Below are 21743 nucleotides of genomic sequence, written 5' to 3'. Positions count from 1 at the left end.
AAACCACCCCATTTTATTCCAGTCCTGAGTTCTTTTTGATCAAGGTATGAAATGCTCCATAGAGCTGTGTAACCAGGGCTGGTGTCTGCCTGACAGTCTCCCAAAGGTGAGTAGACATCATGTAAACCCTGCAGCGTCTGTTATAAGAGCTGGGAATCTGTGTAAAGACCTTGGAAGCCCGAATAGCCCTGCAGGAGGAGAGGCTCGGCATATCCCTGGCATATGATGCACCCTGAGGAAGAGGAGAAGGCCAGAGAGTTTGTGAGGGAGAAGTTGTAATTAGCTTGCCAGGAACAATAGGAAAGGAGAAAGGAGGTGGAAGAAACAGGAGAAATGGACTCAAGAAACAGGAAGAGAGCGAGGAGAGGAAAGTGGAAAAAACAGGAAAAATGAGAGAGTTGGAGAGAGAAATGATAGCCTTAAAGAAGTAAAGCTCAGGAAGGCAGCATTGACAGCTGCCTCTGGGAAAGGAGATTCCACCAAAAGTTTCCAAAAGAGCTTATGCACATGCATGTGGAAGGACAGGATATTTGGATTGGTTTGTAAGCTTTGAAATCACTTGTAGTGTACAGGCTTTGAATGATGAATATGAGGCAGCCACTTTCATGAGTCGCTTCCCCATAGGAGGTTCTGCACTCATTGAGCGCAAGTCTTCAGGTGATTAAATGAACTATGAATGAGGGAAGCTCTAGTCATACATTTTGGGGTAAAGCCTGCTCAATACTTGCAGAGATTGCACAGATACTTGCAAAGATTCACAGAAAGCAAGTGAGCAGATGGCATTCTGTTTGAAACTTGGGTTCATGGACAATTGCATTATTAAAATGAGTGTTTAAGAGGGATGGAATCCAAGGATTTTCATATCTTTAAGTAGAGGATGGTGAAAAATCAACTCAAGGAGGAGTGTTCTAACCCACTTAGGTAATACCTCTCAGACTTGACAGAAAAGGATCCAGTGAACCTTGCAGTGTTGGGATATAATTGCTTGGCTAAAGGTATTAACAACGGGCTGGGGCAGGGTGGCTTTAAGCCAAAGGGAGAGAGAAGCTCCCAAAAGACACTCAGGGTTAGTCAACAGAGGAGCATCAACTAGCAAAACCAGAAATCACCACAATTGCTGAAGAAAGGTGAGCAGTTGTCAAAAAAATAAACGAAACATAGAAAACTTCAGTTTGGAATGCATGAACCCAGCGGGTGTGAGCCATCAGTCCGGATGACAGACATATGCTTTGAGCACACGCTCAATACCAAGACACTTTACTACAAACATCTTCTCAAAGTGAAGAACTGAGGGTAAATTAATCCTTCCAGGACCTGACACAATCCCAAATGATACGGGCTGACCCCCAAAGGATGGACTTTAAACTTTAAGGGGAGGGGTAGGTTTTAGTCTTGGTTGTTAAACTTTAAAGGGAGGTTTAACTTGATGATTCCAGAGGTCTCCTTTCCATAACATCCAGGCCTGTGATGTATCCACAGTCACAATCTAAAAGAGGCACGCAGGCGACAACACACATAACATACATGCCTAAACATGCTACAGGAAAGCGACACACTGAACATTATCTGTATTTATGTGTGGGTTTCAATGACCCTGTAAGGTGACTTGCAATTTTGAAGCATCCTGCAAAAAAATGTCTCACACAAGAGACACACCTCCTAGAAAAGGACTGGGTTAGTCTTAAGTCCAAAAGGTTCCTCTAGCATTTTATTTCTTCCAGACCCTCTACATCAGGGGAATTAGTGACACCATTTGCCACATCCTTCTTCAGGGAAGTACAGGACAAAAGACTTAAAGAAAAGAGATGTGCGCTGGCCTTAAGAATCAAACATCACTCTATGACATAATGATTGCCAACATTTACACACCTAACTCAGCACACAGAGTGGGGCAGACCGGCAAGTACATGAGATATATAAAGAGAGAAATATAAATATTATTGTACAATTAAAAACTCTCATCATTACACATAAAAATGAATTATATTACATCATTGATGGAAACAGAAGAGAAAAGGTGCTTGTGTATTAGTAAAACAACTGTGTCTGGTGCTCTGTGACCTAATTTGACAGTCCATTACACAAGGCCGAGACAACCTGCTGAGTTTTTTTGGGAGGGGGGGTGGCTCCTTGCCAGATAGGCAGCAAAGGCTGAGATTGGCCCAATGTCTCTGTCAGATCATGCATCCATAAAGCCAACATCCCAATACACAACTGCATTTATGGACAGTGGCAACTGAGGGGTAAAAGGATACAAAGCAAACCTGTAAGAGAATAGATCCAAGGACAGACAGCCTCTAGATCAGGGATAATGACTCCCAGGACATCTCCACTCTCTTGGAAAGGGGGTTATAACGTACAACTCAACTGCAATAGCAAACAGGCAAAATAAGATTATACAAGAAAGAAGTGATAAACAGGAGCTAAAAGTGAAAGACTTGGAGGTAATTCATAACAGAACCAGTGGCTTCAAAACATGGCATATAATTCTGGCCTCAGAACCCACGTGGAAATGATAGACACACACAAAACTGAATATGAATTACTAAGCACCAAAGAACAATGAGGGAGGAAATAAAGCAGGCAACATTTCATCTTGCAAATATAAGGTGGATACAACAAAATTCATCATGGCAATCAGAGATGGTCAAGGACGCAAAATAACAGGCGGGTCGGGTATCTCAAGACATTTAGGATCTGTCATATGCTGTATACGGAGACCAATCCCCTGGATCATATACGCCAGTGTCGAGCATCAATCAATTTGAAAACACTCATGAGCTCACATGCAGAAGAACCTGACCACTCCATACAAACAGAAGAAGTCATAGCAAATACACTCCAAATAAATAAAGCACCAGGCCCGGATAGCTTCTCCACATAGAACACTTTATCACGCTACAGCCCCAATGTTACGTTGTAATTCTTCTTTATTCCAGTTCAAAACAATTTACACAATAACAATATTATTTACCAAAAGATTATCCCCACTCCCCCTTGACAGACGCAGTCTGACATTCTCTCTGTCAGATACTCTGCCTTTATGTATCATTCCTTCGGCCTGGGCTCCATTCACACTGTGAATATCTGCAGGTCTCTAAGAGATATGGGGCACGTCCATGCTCTTTAATCTTTGGGCCTCATTCCGGACGGAGGAAGCACCGCCAACAGGCTGGCGGTGGTTCCAGGGCAATTCTGACCGCGGCGGTAAAGCCGCTGTAGGAAGTTGGCTCTGTATGTGCTATTTCAAAGTAAGGAATAGCATGCACAGAGTCCAAGGGTTCCCCTTAGAGGTAAAATAGTGGTAAAAAGAGATAATACTAATGCTCTATTTTGTGGTAGTGTGGTCGAGCAGTAGGCTTATCCAAGGAGTAGTGTTAAGCATTTGTTGTACATACACATAGACAATAAATGAGGTACACACACTCAGAGACAAATCCAGCCAATAGGTTTTGTATAGAAAAATATATTTTCTTAGTTTATTTTAAGAACCACAGGTTCAAATTTAACATGTAATATCTTGTTTGAAAGGTATTGCAGGTAAGTACATTAGGAACTTTGAATCATTTCAATTGCATGTATACTTTTCAAGTTATTCACAAATAGCTATTTTAAAAGTGGACAAAGTGCAATTTTCACAGTTCCTGGGGGAGGTAAGTTTTTGTTAGTTTTACCAGGTAAGTAAGACACTTACAGGGTTCAGTTCTTGGTCCAAGGTAGCCCACCGTTGGGGGTTCAGAGCAACCCCAAAGTTACCACACCAGCAGCTCAGGGCTGGTCAGGTGCAGAGTTCAAAGTGGTGCCCAAAACGCACAGGCTTCAATGGACAGAAGGGGGTGCCCCGGTTCCAGTCTGCCAGCAGGTAAGTACCCGCGTCTTCGGAGGGCAGACCAGGGGGGTTTTGTAGGGCACCGGGGGGGACACAAGCCCACACAAAAATTTCACCCTCAGCGGCGCGGGGGCGGCTGGGTGCAGTGTTAGAACAAGCGTCGGGTTCGCAATGGAAGTCAGTGAGAGATCAAGGGATCTCTTCAGCGCTGCAGGCAGGCAAGGGGGGGCTTCCTCGGGGAAACCTCCACTTGGGCAAGGGAGAGGGACTCCTGGGGGTCACTTCTGCAGTGAAAGTCCGGTCCTTCAGGTCCTGGGGGCTGCGGGTGCAGGGTCTTTCCAGGCGTCGGGACTTAGGTTTCAGAGAGTCGCGGTCAGGGGAAGCCTCGGGATTCCCTCTGCAGGCGGCGCTGTGGGGGCTCAGGGGGGACAGGTTTTGGTACTCACAGTCGTAGAGTAGTCCGGGGGTCCTCCCTGAGGTGTTGGTTCTCCACCAGCCAAGTCGGGGTCGCCGGGTGCAGTGTTGCAAGTCTCACGCTTCTTGCGGGGAGATTGCAGGGTTCTTTAAAGCTGCTCCTTTGGATAAAGTTGCAGTCTTTTTGGAGCAGGTCCGCTGTCCTCGGGAGTTTCTTGTCGTCGTCGAAGCAGGGCAGTCCTCAGAGGATTCAGAGGTCGCTGGTCCCTTTGGAAGGCGTCGCTGGAGCAGAGTTCTTTGGAAGGCAGGAGACAGGCCGGTGAGTTTCTGGAGCCAAGGCAGTTGTTGTCTTCTGGTCTTCCTCTGCAGGGGTTTTCAGCTAGGCAGTCCTTCTTGTTTTTGTTGCAGGAATCTAAATTCTTAGGTTCAGGGGAGCCCTTAAATACTAAATTTAAGGGCGTGTTTAGGTCTGGGGGGTTAGTAGCCAATGGCTACTAGCCCTGAGGGTGAGTACACCCTCTTTGTGCCTCCTCCCAAGGGGAGGGGGTCACATCCCTAATCCTATTGGGGGAATCCTCCATCTGCAAGATGGAGGATTTCTAAAAGTCAGGGTCACCTCAGCTCAGGACACCTTAGGGGCTGTCCTGACTGGCCAGTGACTCCTCCTTGTTTTTCTCATTATCTCTCCTGGACTTGCCGCCAAAAGTGGGGGCTGTGTCAGGGGGCGGGCATCTCCACTAGCTGGAGTGCCCTGGGGCATTGTAACACGAAGCTTGAGCCTTTGAAGCTCACTGCTAGGTGTTACAGTTCCTGCAGGGGGGAGGTGTGAAGCACCTCCACCCAGAGCAGGCTTTGTTTCTGTCCTCAGAGAGCACAAAGGCTCTCACCGCATGAGGTCAGACACTCGTCTCTCAGCAGCAGGCTGGCACAGACCAGTCAGTCCTGCACTGAACAATTGGGTAAAATACAGGGGGTATCTCTAAGATGCCCTCTGTGTGCATTTTGTAATAAATCCAACACTGGCATCAGTGTAGGTTTATTATTCTGAGAAGTTTTATACCAAACTTCCCAGTATTCAGTGTAGCCATTATGGAGCTGTGGAGTTCGTTTTTGACAGACTCCCAGACCATATACTCTTATGGCTACCCTGCACTTACAATGTCTAAGGTTTTGCTTAGACACTGTAGGGGCATAGTGCTCATGCACTGGTGCCCTCACCTATGGTATAGTGCACCCTGCCTTAGGGCTGTAAGGCCTACTAGAGGGGTGACTTATCTATACTGCATAGGTAGTGTGAGGTTGGCATGGCACCCTGAGGGGAGTGCCATGTCGACTTACTCATTTTGTTCTCATCAGCACAAACAAGCTGGCAAGCAGTGTGTCTGTGCTGAGTGAGGGGTCCCCAGGGTGGCATAAGATATGCTGCAGCCCTTAGAGACCTTCCCTGGCATCAGGGCCCTTGGTACCAGGGGTACCAGTTACAAGGGACTTACCTGGATGCCAGGGTGTGCCAATTGTGGAATCAAAAGCACATTTTAGGTGAAAGAACACTGGTGCTGGGGCCTGGTTAGCAGGGTCCCAGCACACTTCTCAGTCAAGTCAGCATCAGTATCAGGCAAAAAGTGGGGGGTAACTGCAACAGGGAGCCATTTCTTTACAGCCGCGGTCAGAAAAGGGGAACCAGCGGTTTCCCGCCGGTTTTCCCCTGCCCCAGGGAATCCTCCACGGCGGCGGTGCAAGCAGCGCCGCCATGGGGATTCCGACCCCCTTCCCGCCAGCCTGTTCCTGGCGGTTTACACCGCCAGGAAGAGGCTGGCGGGAACGGGTGTCGTGGGGCCCCATTCAGATTTTCAAAGCAGACACTGAAAATAGCGACGGGTGCCACTGCACCCGTCGCACACCAGCAACTCCGCCGGCTCCATTCGGAGCCGGCTTCATCGTTGCTGGGGCTTTCCCGCTGGGCGGGTGGGCGGCCTTTTGGCGGTCGCCCGCCCGCCCAGCGGGAAAGTCAGAATGACCGCCGCAGTCATTTGACCGCGGTGCGGTCTTCTGGCGGTCTCCGCTGGGTTGGAATGACCCCCTTTATTACAATACCAGGCCCCAGGTTACCACAAGTCTCTGATCATCACTCTGTAGTGCCGAGAAGACCTCTTCTATGACCAAAACCAGCATGGGTCAGGCGGGAACAAGCAGTGTACCCCAGATAACGGGGATACTGTGTTTAGCGGCCAGGAATACAGCATTTACCAAGCATTTTCATGTCCCCAATTGTTTACATCTAAGACTGAAAGAGTGACGGGTGGAATGCTTGAATTAATCTCAGTCACTGATAATTACTCACGGATGCATCCAGTCCATCATTTTTGTGACCACCATACCATCTATGATTAGCTCCAGCCAAAACCAAATCAGTCTTGCTCCTGCTCCAATAGAACAGCCCAGCCAAAGTACCATACCAGGTCCTCCCTGAACCAGAACACAGGCAACCAAAGACCATTTTGCTGAAGTTGGGGCTCCTCAGTCTGGTGCAGCTTGCTTCCAGTGGCATAGTGAGCTCGGGACCCCAGTCTGGGCATACCCTGTTTGTTCCACTGAAGTACACAAAAGGTGATAGGCTGAATACTTGAATTAATCTCAGCCAATGGCATTTACTCTGGGCCACATCCCAGTGTCTAACCCAAGTGTACTAATAGCAACTGTTTTCTCCCAAAGCAGTCTGTCTTGATTGTTCAAATTATTTTATTTCAGCACGGTGGACTAGAGAACCTATTATAGTGCACCTTGCCTCTCCCCACTGCCTGAAGGCCTCTCAGTCCAGACTCAGGATGAAGTCCGGATTCCAGAACAGGGGCTTAAAAAGGATTTCATGTTCCATGGGCCCTAACTGTTCTCCTATTGTGCCACATAGTTGCAGTGTTGTCCAAGTTACAGGAGAATGTGCCAAGCTGATGGCCTTATACTTTGGTTTTGCCACGAGATTTCACAGAGGAAGGAGGCTGCCAAATGATGGTCAATAAAGCACTACTGATGCTGTGCTGCTGCACTAGACTGTTTTCAATGGAAGCTCAGATGTGTGGCTTGATATGGGCCAATCCCCTGAATGTGGATGCTAAAATATTCACAGGCATATTAGCCCATGAGAGAAACTTGTTTGAATTTGGTCCAAACTTTGTTAGATGGATCTTCAACAGCTATAGCAAGCCACACAGAAGAGGGAGTATAGATGGAGCCATGTCACCACCACTAAACATACTTAGACATGACATAAGACGGCAGAGTGAGGTGCAACATTAACTTTACAAAAAAAATGATCTGCAGGAATAACCGCAAATTTCCTCTATACACATGCAACATCTTGGTGTTCTTGAACAACCCAACAAAGTCTCTTCTAGAGCTTATAAAAGAAACTAATCACTTTAGCGAGGTGTCAGGCTTTAACTTTTATCTTCAACAAGCATTAGCAAAGCCAATAGGTCTTGCTTATGTGAGACTTATTGGCTCAGTCAAAGTCTTTTAGCTATGTTGAATAGCAGCGCGGTGCTGCACAGCATGGCTAAAAGTTAGAAAAATAGTGGTGTTATGCGGGCAACGCTGGCCCCCTCATAGTGTTTTTTTCTGACAGGAGTGGCAGAGCAAGCAACATAACGTAGGAGAAGGAACAGGGCAAGCTACAGCAGAGTGGGGAGAGGGGAGACTAGGCAAGCAACACAATGCAGGAGGGAAATGAGATGAGGCAAACAACAACAACGTGGATGGGGGAGAAAGGGGTCAGGAAGCAACGCAATGAGTGAGGGTGGTGGGGGAAGGGACAAGCAACTTAGCCCAGTTGGGGAGCAAGAGGCCCAGGGAAAACAGGAACAAAGGAGAACAAAGGGAAAAGCAACAACAACAGGTCAACAACGCAGCAAGCAACTGGACAGGCAAACAACAACAATATGGAAGGTGGGGTGGGAGAACAGGACAAGCAATAGAGCGTTGGGAGGGGAGGGACAAGCAACAATGTAGGAGGAAGCGGGCTGGGGAAAGCAACACAAAGCAGGAGGGAAAGGGCAAGCAAGAAGAAGAAGAGGAAAAAATTACCTCTGAATTCAGAATCTGAGCAATGGACAGACACAGTGGGCAAGGAAACAGTACTCGAGTCCTGATCCAGGGGACGGACCAACATATGAAGAGCAAATTACACTGGCAAGTGCTAACCAAAGAAAAGCAAGGAAATAAGAATGACAACAAAATTACCCAATAGTATGCAACAGATGGGCTCCAAGCCCCCTGTAATTAAAGAAAATGTCTCTCACAAGTCCAACATTTGGAGCAAGACAATAACCTTGAGTCCCTCTGCCCAGATCAGACTTCTGTATACATCTATTCAACTACACAAAGAGTGCTGGGAAGGTGTTGCATCCCAGAGAAAACAGCAATTTGTAGGGCTACAATTATCAGTGTAATTACATTCTTCATTAGGTCCAGGGATTGTCCTTATCAGGATGCAAAGACTACTAATTAATTATGCTGGACTTGTGGAATGAATCCACAACATTCTTTCTTTTTAATCATACCATTTATACAACCAACTAACAATAAAATAGTCTACAGGTTATTTATGGGTCATTCTAGCTATATATCACCCAATATAAACATGTCCAATCCTGACACTTATCAGGGGATTAAAAGCATTGGTTGTTCAACCACTGCACATAAGCAACAAAAAAGATCTCTAAAAACGTGCTCTTTGTGGAGCCTATTGGGTACTGCACACCCCAACCAACGTGGAGTGTGACCTGATGATGAAGCATGCCTCCTTGTTGGGTGAGGGTCTGAGAATCAGATAAAGATAATCCCCGGACCTAATGAGATAAATCAATATAGGGATAATTGTAGCCCTACAAAGTAATGTTTTTCTCTGGAACACTACAACTTGTTCTGTACACTTATGACTTACTAGGAAGTGTGGTTGCCCAATCTAATCCTCTCTTTCCCTTGATATTAATAGTTATTCCCAGTGATATACTAATATGACTTACCAGATGCCAGACGTGCTGAGTTTGGCAGCTCAGAATATGTACTGGTCCAACCTCTGGCATTTGACTATGCAGGTGGTGTGTGTTAAAAAGGCTGCGGTGTTCTGCAGCTGAAAAGAAACACAATAATTTTATTCAGGGATATACACATGATTTGATCGACGGATTATACTTCATGTTTCGGTATTAAATTAAAACAAGAAAAGACCTCAGCCCCAGAGGAGGAACAGTGGGATTGCTGTCATTGGGCACAGACAGTAATGTACAGACTTGTGTGGGAGACTACTAGCAACCATCCTTTGGCACAGGGATTGTTGCCTGAATTTCCAATGCTTCTGCTCTTTTCTGGGTGGGTGAACACAGGTTGTTGCTCCTCTACCCTTCTACTCAGCGATGTAGGGGTTAGTGCACGTAGCAACCCATGGGATGTTACGTCTCACCCTTTCTCTATAATCTGCATGTGGCACCACTAAAGGGTTATTCATCTCCTTTAGTTCATGGGTATTACCCTAAGCCGATGACACACAGCTGTTTCTTAGGCTGCAGCAGAAGTCTGACAATTGCATTGGTCTTCTGGGGGTCTGCCTGACACCCATTCTAGTCCTGACAAACACTAAAAGTTTAAAGATGAACAGAAACAAAACTGTTCTTTTCTTTGGTGGAGCGCTGGAAGCCAGAGCACTGGCCTTCACTGGTTGTTGCTGTAACAAGTTAAGAACATGGGCATCACATTTGCCCGTGCCTTCTGAATTCATCTTCAAATTAAAAAAAGGTTTGTTCGTGTGTTTTACAGTTGTGGATCCCTGGAATCATTCTGGCATTACTCCCCACTCATAAGAGAGTGGAAGAGGAAAGATAATGTATTCTCTACCAAGTAGACTATCTTGGCTTACTGGAGGCTGTGATGGGAAGACTACAGCAGATTCAGAATATATGAGTAATGCAGATGCTAGTGCTGCAGAAATTTCATCATGCCATTTCACTGGCTCCAAGGCAAAAAAAAAATCTATTTTGAAATATTCTGTCTTATTTATCAGGCATTTTACAAAGTCCAGAGATAGTTCAACCTCCTTATTAGAAACGCTGGTGCCCCCTTATGCGATCCAACCAGCTGGCCCAAAATCATATTCCTCATTTCCAGAGGAGTAGATGTAGGCAGAGGATCTTCTGTGAGCTGGGTCATCACCTATGGAACCGGCTACCTTTGGCCTATCAACTCATCCATTCCCATTATGAAGTGAGAGTTGCTTCAGGGACTATCTGACATTGTAAATAGTCTGCTGATGTGCTGTCTTATAGGTGTGTGCTTTGTCTGTCTGTCTAAAGTCCATGAGTCTTTCATCGGTCTACTAGAGCCTGGTCACAGTACACTCAACAGATGAAGCGTTTCTATAGCTCCAGGGCCCTGGAAGAAAAAGTAGTACAAGACTCACAGATTTCTCATAGTGCAGTAACATGCAGTGCAGCAAGCACAGATTCCTGCCTCAGGCAGTCATTCCCCCATGCATGCACCCACTCAGCACCAATACATGGTGACCGGGATATCAGGCAGGTTTGTATGGAACACACTTGCATACACACATGCAGCACAGTAATATGGTGCCACTGATATCAAGTAGGTCAATTGATAGCACAATGCAGACCCCTTAACCTAAGCCCTACTCCACACTTAGCTCACCTCAGCTACCCAACACCCACGGATTAGAAATAAATCGTCCTCGCCCTGATACTAGGCCGATCGCAGCTGGAGTCACATTTAGTCAGGATCCCAGGGGAGAAGGTGTGGGTAGGTAGCAGGACTGATTAGGAGGCAGTGGGTGAAGGAGGGGTTTGGCCACCATTCGGGAAGTTCACCCCTAAGATGCGGAGCAGAAGCGGCTGAGGGCAATAGTTTGTCCAACTCAAGGATTCTGTAATGTGCCTTCCAGCACCAGGCCAGTTCTGCAAAGAGTAGGTGAGGAGGTCAAGCAGTCTCTTGACCTGCTTCCATTTGCTCTCAAGAAGCGTTCCTTCAGCCAAGTCAATTATTCTCACCACTCAGGCCCGGTCCAAGCAATACTATCTGGCAACACCATATCTTCAGGAGCCAGGTGAGGAGAGGGCAGGTAGTTTGCCGCAAGGAGGGCCCAAAGGGAAGGAAATGTAGCATGGGAGCCTCTTGGAAGAGAGAAGCCCCGTCAGGTACACGTTGATCAGAGTCGCGCCCAGGCAATCTGAGCACAATGCCTGATGTGCACTGATCCGCGTTGCACCAGCAAGTTACGTCACACACAACGAAGAGTTATAAAGTCTGTGCCTCCCTGAAAATGAGGCACAATGACTGGTGTGCTTTGATACGGATTGCACCAGACAGTTCCGGTCACACACAACAAAGAGATGCTAATTCCCTGCCTCCCTGGAAATGAGGCACAAAGCCTCATGCAGGTTGATACGGGTCAGACCAGACAAGTTCGTTCACACACAGAGACGCAGTGCCACACGAGGTAGAATGAGGTACTCCTACAGGTGTGCCCTCATCTCAGAGGGTCACTCTCTATCAATCAGACACCGCACACGAGCATGCGGTCAGCATGTCACACGAGAGAGATGCAGTTTGCAGTTTGGCAAAGCAGGCCCCACAGGGTCCCGCAACCAGTGATTCCACTTACCACCAACAAGACGCTTATACATTCTGAGGCCCCACAATGGGGGGGCACACTCATTAGATGCAGGCAATGCTCTTGGAGCTCTGCACCAGACAATCCAGTCTCCAGGCACAGTTCTTAGTTCCATGCTCCTGCCGCGCTACCAATTGGGATTCAGGCGAGGATGTGGGCTCTGAGGAGGGCACAGCTCTCCGGTTGTCACAAGTAGTTGGTGTGGGTCCCTCGCTGGAGGTCTTTGATGTCTCTGAGACTGCTACAAGAGAACAGATGACATGCCAACAAGCCATTGGAGAGCAAACTTCAGGGTGCCACACAGCAACAGGTAGTCCGCCCAGGCCAGCCACTATTCAGGAAGGGTGTGGGGTCCCTTCCAATGGCAGTAATCCTCCTTGTGCACAAAGGATTCCTTTGGCAGTGTGCACTGTGTGGACCAGGTTCTCTGGTCCCCACAAATGTATCTCTTCCCTGCTGAAGTATGGAACCAGTAGTTATACTGTAGTGTGCCTTTGAAGTTGGGGGGTGGACCAGAGGTTCTCCCATTGACCCACAGATGTCTCAAATAAATTTCAGTCCTGTCTGCCATGGGGCCATGGAATACAGATCTTAATCTTTAGTGAGGCTATGATCTGGCCCCCAAAGGCCAAGTGCCAAAACCTCGCCCTCCAATTTATCCAGCCAGGCCCACAAAAGGTCTGTTGTTAAAGCTGTGTAGCCAATGTTTACAGCCGCTACTGGGGAATGCACAGATGTGCTCCCCAGCCTCCAGTGTGATTAGAGTCAAGTAAAAATGTACACAATAAATTTTAGAGCAGAGAAATGCCTACTTTCCAGAAGTGGCATTTCTAAGTTATTAATGTCAAAACCACCTTCACTGTAGGAAGGGGTTTCTCATTGCAAATCCAATGATAGGAAACATTACGAGGCTTCTGCATTGCAAATCACTTTTGCAGTTTGGAGTGATTTCAATCAATACCCTATGTTAGCCTTATTGGAAAAACTACCTTCAGAGGTAAGAAAAACACACGTGGGTACTCTTTACTACCTGGGCACAGAACACCTCTGTCTCCTTCACTGGTGGGTGTAACGCAGGGTCAAGAGGCTTTTTCTTGCCACCTTCACCGGTGGGTGTAAAACTGAACCACAACTGAGTTACAAGAGGACTAAAGACTCATATTAAGGATAGAATTCTGCCTTAGAAGCTCCTCCTCGACTGAGAGAACTACCGTGGAGGCCAAACAACTGTTACATAATTTACAACAAGAATACTTGGATATTATATTTTAAAACATATATAAATGGGAAATTCTCGACACTAAGACTTGACTTAAAGTTCGCCGTCCCCTCTCCTCCCTCTGCCCCGGGCCCCACTAAGTCTCACCTCCGTTACCTCGAAGTCCCCACTTCGCCCTCTGTGAGGAACTGAACAGTTACACTTCCGGGTGACCAGGGGCAGCGACAGCACAAGCAGCGGTTGGGGAGGTGATGAGATTCTCCCAGTAAAGGCAGAAAAGCAGCAGGATCTGGTGAACCCCTCCCAGGCCTGAAAGAAGAATAACTTCTGGGTCAGCAGCGGTAGAGTCCGAACAAGCAGCAGAAGCTGACGAGCTCCTCTCAGGATAGTGAGAGTAAAAGTATCCGAGTCAGCGGCGGCAGAGTCAGCACAAGCAGCGGGTCTCAGCCTCCTCCCTCCAGCCTACTGCAGGGAAGAAGAGCCCCTGATGGTCTGTGCACTTACCTTCACCTTCAGACCCTCACAGACCACAAATCTGCACCTGCCCCCACCCCAGCCCCAGGAGGAGGAGAGAGCCTGGAAATGTCTGCACAAGTTTCTGCTCAGGTAGGAGATTGTCAGCGCCTTCTGCAGTGTTTATAGAAATAGACTGAATAATCCTGGAGGAAATCTCTGCTAGTGTTTGTGGTCATCATTTGTGTTAAAGAGGGGATCTGTGCACTGCAGTGCATCTTACTGCACTGTGAGGGATCTGTGCACTGCATCTTACTGGACTGAGGGATCTGTGCACTGCATCTTACTGCACTATGTGGAATCTGTGCACTGCACTGCATCTTACTGCACTGTGAGGAATCTGTGCACTGCATCTTACTGCAATGTGAGGAATCTGTGCACTGCACTGCATCTTACTACACTGTGAGGAATCTGTGCCTTGCGCCTTACTGCACTGTGAGGTATCTGTGCACTGCATCTTACTGCACTATGAGGAATCTGCACACTGTACTGCATCTTACTGCACTGCGAGGAATCTGCTCTGCATCTTACTGCACTGTGAGGAATCTGTACAATGCACTGCATCTTACTGCTGTATGAGGAATCTGTGCACACTGCACTGCATCTTACTGCATTGTGAGGAATGTGAATGCACTGCTTTTTACTACACTTTGTGGGACATTTACAAAAGGTGATGTCTGTGAAAACGGCTCTGCTTTTTACTGTACAGTGAGAAATGTATGCACTGGGATCTGTGCACTGCTCTGCCTCTTACTGCACTTTGAGGAATATGTCCCACTGCACTCTATTTTACAGCACTGATGAATCTGAGCACTCCACTGCACCCTTCTGCACTGTGAGGAATATGTGTCATTGCACTGCATCTTTCTACACTGTGAGGAATTTGTGCACACTGCACTGCATCTTACTGCACTGTGAGCAATCTGTGCACTGCACTATATCTTATTGCAATGTGAGGAATCTATGCACTGCATCTTACAGCACTAGAAGGAATCTGTGCATGCTTCACTGCATCTTACTGTACTATGAGGAGCCTGTGTCACTTCACTACATTTTACTGCACTATGATGAATCTATACATGCTGAACTGCATCTTAATGCCCTACGAGGATTCTGTGCACACTGTAGTGTATTTTACATTACTGGAGAAATCTGTGCACATTGTATCGAATAGCATCTTATTGTACTATGAGAAATCTGTGTGCACTACACTACTTTTTCATCCAGGGTCCTGGAGCTGAAGAACCATTTTATCTGTCAATCATACTGTGACCACAGGTGTCCTGGCACTCCTTACAATGTAAGTAAAACACGGTGTGATGTGCACAGATTCCCTCATTTAGTTAAAACCCCTCACAGTGTTAGTAATAAGTGGTGCAGGGTGTAAAGCACACACAGTAAAAGCCCCTAATAGTGTTGTTGCCAAATGTGAATTTATCTTCAAAAACATTGGACAAGAGGCATTTGGAAGGAACGGGAATGGTTTGTTTGATTAAAACATTATGGCCAGGAGAACAGTTACAGAAACAGGGTCTGAGGACTTTCTCTCAATGTACAATCCATCTGAGTGGTGTTTTATACATTTCTTTGGGTACAATAAAACAATTACAACATTCTTTTCTGGGTAAAGAATGTGACCAGTTGTCTTTGAGTCATAAATAAGGTCCTGATAACATATGCAGGTGGGCCTCAACCTTGCGTGGACACAATGAGGGCCAGTGTCCAGATGTGTGGCCTGAGGGGCGCGAGATCATGGCATGTGTAGGAAAGTACCATCTTGCCTGGCATGTTACCCCCATTTTTACATGTATGTAAGATTGTTTTTGCCTGTCTCACTGGGATCCTGCTAGCCAGGACCCCAGTGCTCATAGTTTGTGGCCTGAATGTGTGTACCTGTGTAGTGATTTAGTTTAAATAAATGTTCTGCTTTGTCTCACCTTTTTCCCAGCTCTAGTGGTGTTGATGCATTATCTTTCCAATATTTCCACACACAGTATTTACTATGTCTCAATGGTGATACCCTTTGGTTTATTTGGACTATTTTGCTAAGGGAATTCCCACTATCATGGCATTTTGTTGTTGGATAACATTATTTATACTAGGGGCACACTATGGGGTGCAGGTTTTGGGGCTGTTGTATAACTATATATTGGGGACATTGTATGCTTATTTTTGGTGTACAATATTGTATTTTTGCATTCTTGAAAAAGTTGTCCAAGATGAAATGCGTGGCGATTGCCTGTTCATTGTGGATTAAACATCAAATTGCTCTACTGTTTCCTCGTGTGAACTGGATTTATTGGTGTTATTGGATACCTTTCCAGTGTCTTATGAATAATATCGTTCTGCTCTGGGTGTTTTGTTGTAATTTTTAATGTGGGATTATCTCTCACTGCTTAGAGCACTAACTTGCTGCCATAATGCTGTCACTCGTTGAGCAATCTACTATACCTTATTAGTCCCTACATTGCTTACCTTAGGGAGGTGCTGTAGGAAGGTAGCCTCTTTCTAGCCTTGTTACCCCCACTTTTGGACTGTTTGTGAGTATATGCCAGGGTGTTTTTACTGTCTCACTGGGATCCTGTTAGCCAGGGACCAGTGCTCATAGTGAAAACCCTATGTTGTCAGTATGTTTGATATGTGTCACTGGGATCCTGCTAGCCAGGACCCCAGTGCTCATACGTTTGTGGCCTATATGTGTTCCCTGTGTGGTGCCTAACTGTGTCACTGAGGCTCTGCTAACCAGAACCTCAGTGCTTATGCTCTCTCTGCCTTTAAACTTGTCACTATAGGCTAGTGACCATTTTCACCAATTCTAATTGGCACACTGGAACACACTTATAATTCCCTAGTATATGGTACTTAGGTACCCAGAGTATTGGGACAGCCTAAATAGTCCTCTGAGGAGGATTGGCCACCTAGTCAAGTAAGCACCTATCAGGAGGGGTCTCTGACGTCACTTGCTGGCACTGGCCACTCAGAGGCCTCCAGAGTGCCTTCACACCTCTGGATTCAAGCTGGAAGAGGTCTGGGACACACTGGAGGAGCTCTGAGCACCACCCATGGGGTGGTGATGGACAGGGGAGTGGTCACTCCCCTTTCCTTTGTCCATTTTCATGCCAGAGCAGGGACTGGGGGTTCCCTGAACCGGTGTAGACTGGCTTATGCAAGGAGGGCACCATCTGTGCCCTTCAAAGCATTTCCAGAGGCTGAGGGAGTCTACCCCTCCCCAGCCTTTAACACCTATTTCCAAAGAGAGAGGGTGTAACACCCTGCTCTCAGAGGAAATGCTTTGTTTTGCCTTCCTGGGACTGGGCTGCCGAGACCCCAGGGTGGCAGCAGCAGTACCTGCAGAGAAAACCCCAGAGAGCTGGTTTGGCTGTACCCAGGGTCCATAGTGGAGCCCCTGGGGTGCATGGAATTGGCTCCCCAATTCCAGATTTGGAATGGAGGGACAATTCCATGATCTTAGACATGTTACATGGCCATATTCGGAGTTACCATTGTGAAGCTACATATAGGAGTTGACCTATATGTAGTGCATGCGTGTAATGGTGTCCCCGCACTCACAAATTCCAGGGAAATGGCACTGAACTATGTGGGGTCACCTTTGCTAGTGCAAGGGTGCCCTCACACTTAGTAACTTTGCACCTAACCTTCAGCAAGTGAAGGTTAGACATATAAGTGACTTATGAGTTACTTAAATGCAGTGAAAATGGCTGTGAAAAAATGTGTGTGTTATTTCACTCCGGCTGCAATGGCAGTCTTGTGTAAATGTTTGACTGAGCTCCCTATGGGTGGCAAAAGAAATGCTGCAGCCCATAGGGATCTCCTGGAACCCCAATACCCTTGGTACCAGGTACCATATACTTGGGAATTATATGGGTGTTCCACTATGCCAATTTAAATTGGTAAAAGTAGTCACTAGCCTATAGTGACAAATTTAAAGGCAGAGAGCGCATAAGCACTGAGGTTCTGATTAGCAGAGCCTCAATGACACAGTTAGTCACTACACAGGTGTAAGGAAATGCCTCCTTGGCATGGTTACCCCCTGACGTTTTGCCTTTGCTGATGCCAAGTTATGATTTGAAAGTGTGCTGAGGCCTGCTAACCAGGCCCCAGCACCAGTGTTCTTTCCCTAAAACTGTACCTTTGTTTCCACAATTGGCACACCCTGGCATCCAGGTAAGTCCCTTGTAACTGGTACCCCTGGTACCAACGGCCCTGATGCCAGGGAAGGTCTTTAAGGGCTGCTGCATGTCTTATGCCACCCTTGGGACCCCTCACTCAGCACAGACACACTGCTTGCCAGCTTGTGTGTGCTGGTGGGGAGAAAATGACTAAGTTGACATGGCACTCCCCTCAGAGTGCCATGCCAACCACACACTGCCTATGGCATACATAAGTCACCCCTCTAGCAGGCCTTACAGCCCTAAGGCAGGGTGCACTATACCATAGGTGAGGGCATAGGTGCATGAGCACTATGCCCCTACAGTGTCTAAGCGTCTAAGCAAAACCTTAGACATTGTAAGTGCAGGGTAGCCATAAGAGTATATGGTCTGGGAGTCTGTCAAACACGAACTCCACAGCACCATAATGGCTACACTGAAAACTGGGAAGTTTGGTATCAAACTTCTCAGCACAATAAATGCACACTGATGCCAGTGTACATTTTATTGTGAAATACACCCCAGAAGGCATCTTAGAGATGCCCCCTGAAAACATACCCGACTTCCAGTGTGGGCTGACTAGTTCTGCCAGCCTGCCACACACCAGACATGTTGCTGGCCACATGGGGAGAGTGCCTTTGTCACTCTGTGGCTAGTAACAAAGCCTGTACTGGGTGGAGGTGCTTCTCACCTCCCCCTGCAGGAACTGTAACACCTGGCGGTGAGTCTCAAAGGCTCACCCCCTTTGTTACAGCGTCCCAGGGCACTCCAGCTAGTGGAGATGCCCGCCCCCTCCGGCCACGGCCCCACTTTTGGCGGCAAGGCCGGAGGAGATAATGAGAAAAACAAGGAGGAGTCACTGGCCAGGCAGGACAACCCCTAAGGTGTCCTGAGCTGAAGTGGTTCTGACTTTTAGAAATCCTCCATCTTGCAGATGGAGGATTCCCCCAATAGGATTAGGGATGTGCCCCCCTCCCCTCAGGGAGGAGGCACAAAGAGTGTGTAGCCACCCTCAGGGCTAGTAGCCATTGGCTACTAACCCCCCCAGACCTAAACACACCCCTAAATTGAGTATTTAGGGGCCCCCAGAACCAAGCAAGATAGATTCCTGCAACCTGAAGACGAAGAAGGACTGCTGACCTGAAGCCCTGCAGAGAAGACGGAGACACCAACTGCTTTGGCCCCAGCCCTACCGGCCTGTTTCCCCACTTCAAGAAAAACAGCGACGCGTCCCCCAGGGTCCAGCGACCTCTGAAGCCTCAGAGGACTACCCTGCATCTAAAAGGACCAAGAACTCCCGAGGACAGCGGCCCTGTTCCAAAGAAACTGCAACTTTGCAACAAAGAAGCAACTTTTAAAGACCACACGTTTCCTGCCGGAAGCGTGAGACTTTCCACTCTGCACCCAACGCCCCCGGCTCGACCTGCGGAGCAACAACACTACAGGGAGGACTTCCCGGCGACTACGACCCTGTGAGTAGCCAGAGTTCACCCCCCTGAGTCCCCCCAGCGATGCCTGCAGAGGGAATCCCGAGGCTCCCCCTGACTGCGACTGCCTGCTTCCAAGAACCCGATGCCCGGTAAAGACACTGCACCCGCAGCCCCCAGGACCTGAAGGATCCGACCTCAAGTGGAGAAGCGACCCCCAGGTGGCCCTCTCCCTTGCCCAGGTGGTGGCTACCCCGAGGAGCCCCCCCCTTGCCTGCCTGCTTCGCTGAAGAGACCCCTGGGTCTCCCATTGAAACCTATTGCGAACCCGACGCCTGTTTGCACACTGCACCCGGCCGCCCACGTGCCGCTGAGGGTGTACTTTTTGTGCTGACTTGTGTCTCCCCCGGTGCCCTTCAAAACCCCCCTGGTCTGCCCTCCGAAGTCGCGGTTACTTACCTGCTGGCAGACTGGAACCGGGGTACCCCCTTCTCCATTGAAGCCTATGCATTTTGGGCACCACTTTGAACTCTGCACCTGACCGGCCCTGAGCTGCTGATGTGATAACTTTGGGGTTGCTCTGAACCCCTAATGGTGGGCTACCTTGGACCCAACTTTGAACCCTGTAGGTGGTTTACTTACCTGCAAAACTAACAAATACTTACCTCCCCCAGGAACTGTTGAAAGTTGCACTGTCTAGTTTTAAAATAGCTTATTGCCATTTTTGCCAAAATTGTACATGCTATTTTGCTGATTCAAAGTTCCTATGATACCTGAGTGAAATACCTTTCATTTAAAGTATTGTGTTTAAATCGTGAACCTGTGGTTCTTAAAATAAACTAAGAAAATATATTTTTCTATACAAAAACCTATTGGCCTGGAATTGTCTTTGAGTGTGTGTTCCTCATTTATTGCCTATGTGTATGTACAACAAATGCTTAACACTACCCTCTGATAAGCCTACTGCTCGACCACACTACCACAAAATAGAGCATTAGAATTATCTCTTTTTGCCACTATCTTACCTCTAAGGGGAACCCTTGTATTCTGTGCATGCTATTTCTTACTTTGAAATAGTACATGCAGAGCCTACTTCCTACAACAGTTATACACATTCAGGCCACAAACTATGCGCACTGGGGTCCTGGCTAGCAGGATCCCAGTGAGACAGGCAAAAACAAACTGACATACATGTAAAAATGGGTGTAACATGCCAGGCAAGATGGTACTTTCCTACAACTGTCAGCGACAGAGTTAAGTACAGTCATGTCTCTGAACTCACTTGGACCAACCATGCCGTTATTCACTTCCCCATCGCAGGATCCCCATTCACCAACACAAGGCCTCCCAGTTCCTCTCACCATAGCAGGAATAAAGTAACAGAGACCCAATGAATGGATGCTCTTAATACCACCCGGCCCAAATCTGCAACCAACCTTGAACTACCCGTCCAGAATTTATCCGCCTGGATCACCAACTGCATCGACAAAGTCACCCCCATCAAGCCAGCCAAGACCACCAAACAAGCCAGTCGGTATACACCAGAACTCAGGACAATGAAACGCAATGGCAAACTGCTAAAAAGAAGATGCCACACTAGCAGAGATCCCACAGAACAAGCCACCATCAAGTCAGCCCTCAACCAATATTTACAATGCCTAAAAGATGCGAAAAGAGTTGCCCTAGCAGACCGCATCAAAGCAAGCACCAACCACAGCAAGGAACTCTTTAGCAACTGCCTAAAGCTCAACATGGACAAGGTGAACAACACCTCCTTGTGGAAAAACACCTGGTGGTCCTCCAAGCTTGGACCCACATGACAGACTACACCTGCAACCTTGGCATCATCCTGTACAGCAAACTCACCATGAAATGCCAGATCAATGCAGTCTCCTACGCCTGCTTCCACATCCTTTGCTTGCTCCGAAAGATCTCAGATGCCTCCCCGTCAGCACCAGGAAAACCATCACTCAAGCCGTTTTCACCAGCCAGCTGGACTACAGCAACGTGCTCTACGCAGAACTCACCACCCAACTCCTGAAGAGATTCCAGATTTACAGAGCTCAGTTGCAAGAATCATTCTCCACCTTTGCAAATGGGCCCACATCACCCCGACCTCGGGAATCTTCACTGGCTCTCCATTCAGAAAAGATAGCAATTCAAGATGCTGACTCACAACTACAAGGCCCTCCATGATTAAGGACCAGCATATATCACCTAATGCCTGAATTTCCACCAATCCTGCAGACACCAGCGCTCAGCCTCCTCCTCACAAGCTCCCTGCATCCTCTGAAGAGCCTTCTCCTACCTTGCTGTCAAGGCCTGGAACTACCTTCCCCTTCACCTCTGAACATCATCCTCTTTCCTGGAATTCAGACATGGCTTTTCGACTGGTGCCAGGAGACCCTTGCAGGTGTTTAGCCGCACTCTACAAATCCGAGTTGATATATTGATTGACCTTTGCCCACATCTTACTTGACCTGTCTGCAGCTCACAC

At 47.6% G+C, this 21743-nt stretch overlaps 2 protein-coding genes across 2 annotated transcripts in view; one reads left to right on the top strand and one right to left on the bottom strand.

Annotated features, from left to right (window-relative positions):
- LOC138287332 (zinc finger protein 850-like) overlaps positions 1-13344 on the bottom strand; it is a 140652-nt gene extending 127308 nt beyond the window's left edge. The window contains exons 1-2 of the mRNA XM_069227686.1: positions 13285-13344; positions 9265-9371 (exon numbers count right to left, since the gene is read on the bottom strand). The gene's annotated coding sequence lies outside the window, so the exon portion shown is untranslated. The remainder of the gene's footprint in view (positions 1-9264; positions 9372-13284) is intronic.
- A 235-nt stretch (positions 13345-13579) lies between these two features.
- Positions 13580-21743, top strand: part of LOC138287331 (zinc finger protein 271-like) — a 147276-nt gene continuing 139112 nt past the window's right edge. The window contains exon 1 of the mRNA XM_069227685.1: positions 13580-13743. The gene's annotated coding sequence lies outside the window, so the exon portion shown is untranslated. The remainder of the gene's footprint in view (positions 13744-21743) is intronic.

This window comes from Pleurodeles waltl, chromosome 4_1 (genome assembly GCF_031143425.1).
Source record: "Pleurodeles waltl isolate 20211129_DDA chromosome 4_1, aPleWal1.hap1.20221129, whole genome shotgun sequence".
In the NCBI taxonomy this organism is placed as follows: domain Eukaryota; kingdom Metazoa; phylum Chordata; class Amphibia; order Caudata; family Salamandridae; genus Pleurodeles; species Pleurodeles waltl.
The sequence above is the reverse complement of the archived record's forward strand: the minus strand, read 5'-3'. Positions and strand labels throughout refer to the sequence as shown.